Genomic DNA, 2,250 nt, shown 5'->3' with positions numbered 1-2,250 from the left:
GGGGGGGGCCTTCATTGGCTGGGAAACCCCGGATTGTCCCCCAGACCAGCGATGCTGCAATGCCCAGACCTTGCCGCCAGGGCGCGGCAGAGCGAGAAGTCAGAGCAGGGAAATCCCAGATGTCCGCTCCTCAGCAAGAGAAGTGATCACCAGGGCTGTGGTGACATCACACCGCTGAGTGCCTAGAGCCCCGGGTCTTCAGACCCCGTGGGGGGAGTCACACCCCCACGCCAGCTGCAGGAGGACCCCGAGAGCTGGACTAGAGGACTGGAGAAAGTGATCAGCCAGCTGTCAGCCCATAGGCTGGCTGCCACAGAACCTGTCCTCCAGGTCACGTGACCACCGCACAGTGGTTACTAGGACCAGCGCTGTTCCCCACGTCCGCTCTGTTGCCCACTGCGGATCTGTACCCTCCTCAGCTCTGTTCCCCACGCCAGCTCTGTTCCCCTCCTCAGCTCTGTTCCCCATCCCGGCTCTGTACCCTCCTCGGCTCTGTTCCCCACTGCGGCTTTGTTCCCCACGCCAGCTCTGTTCCCCACCTCGGCTCTGTTCCCCATCCCAGCTCTGTTCTCCTCCTCGGCTCTGTTCCCCATGCCAGCTCTGTTCCCCTCCTCGGCTCTGTTCCCCACGCCGGCTCTGTTCTTTTCCCCACGCCGGCTCTGTTCCCCATCGCGGCTCTGTTCCCCATGCCAGCTCTGTTCCCCTCCTCAGCTCTGTTCCCCATGCCAGCTCTGTTCCCCACACCGGCTTTGTTCCCCTCCTCAGCTCTGCTCCCTACCTCGGCTCTGTTCCCCTCCTCAGCTCTGTTCCCCATGCCAGCTCTGTTCCCCACCTCAGCTCTGTTCCCCACACCAGCTCTGTTCCCCATGCTGGCTCTATTCCCCATCCTGGCTCTGTTCTCCACTCTAATTCTGTTCCCCATGCCGGCTCTGTTCCCCTCCTCAGCTCTGTTCCCCACGCCGGCTCTGTTCCCCACATCGGCTCTGTTTCCCACGCCAGCTCTGTTCTGTTCCCCTCCTCAGCTCTGTTCCCCACCTCGGCTCTGTTCCCTACCTTGGCTCTGTTCCCCACCTCGGCTCTGTTCCCCACACCAGCTCTGTTGCCCTCCTTAGCTCTGTTCCCCATGCCGGGTCTGTTCCCCATCCTGGCTCTGTTCTCCACTCTAATTCTGTTCCCCATGCCGGGTCTGTTCCCCATCCTGGCTCTGTTCTCCACTCTAATTCTGTTCCCCACCTCGGCTCTGTTCCCCATGCCAGCTCTGTTCCCCACTGCAGCTCTGTTCCCCATGCCAGCTCTGTTCCCCATGCCAGCTCTGTTCCCCTCCTCAGCTCTGTTCCCCATGCCTGCTCTGTTCCCCATCCTGGCTCTGTTCTCCACTCTAATTCTGTTCTCCATGCTAGTTCTGTTCCTCCCCTCAGCTCTGTTCCCCACAGCAGCTCTGTATACCAGAAAATCTGCACCCCCCCAACATGTGTACGTTATACTGCAATGAGAATTCAAAACAGTAATAAGGAATGGAAAATGAATATATTAACATAAAATTGTTCATAATATATCCTGCTTTCTTTTTAGCACCTGTAGGATCTGTGTCTGTGCTCTCATTTTCACCCTAAACAGTGGTGGTTCATACCTTCCTTCTCTCTTGCTCAGTCTTGCTGGGGTCTACCAATTCCATTATTCCTTCCGTACAACCGTTTGGTTTGGCTGATTTTCTCTACAATACATTTGTTTTCTGCTTCATTAATTTTGCTCTTATTCTTCATTTTATGTTTATTTTTTAGTTCCCCCCTTCCCTGTTTTAAGGTTTATTTCTTCCCTTCTTCCTTTATTTTGTGAGATGGATAGTTGTTAATTTTCAGCTTTCCTTTTCTGATCTATGGATTTAAGGCTACAAATTTCCTTCTAAATATAAATTTAGCTGATCTCATAAAGTTTGATACATTGAATTTTCAATATCATTTGGGTGAAAAGAATTTTAGTGTGTATTATGATTTCTTCCTTGAGTTATTTAAATATGAGCTATTTAGGTATATGTTGCTGAATTACCAAACATTTGAAGATTTTCCAGTTATTCTTTCATAATTGATTTCCAGCCTATTTCCACTTTGGTCAGAATATATACTTTAAATTATTTCAATCATTGGAAAGGTATAGAGTATGCTTTTTCACCCAGGATATGGACAATTTAAAGAAATATTTTATTTATTCATTTGACAGAGAATGAGCAAGAGAGCACAAACAAGGGGAGGG

The sequence above is a fragment of the Ursus maritimus genome, unplaced genomic scaffold (genome assembly GCF_017311325.1).
Source record: "Ursus maritimus isolate PB19 unplaced genomic scaffold, ASM1731132v1 scaffold_25, whole genome shotgun sequence".
Taxonomy (NCBI): Eukaryota; Metazoa; Chordata; class Mammalia; order Carnivora; family Ursidae; genus Ursus; species Ursus maritimus.
This window is presented reverse-complemented; position numbering follows the sequence as displayed.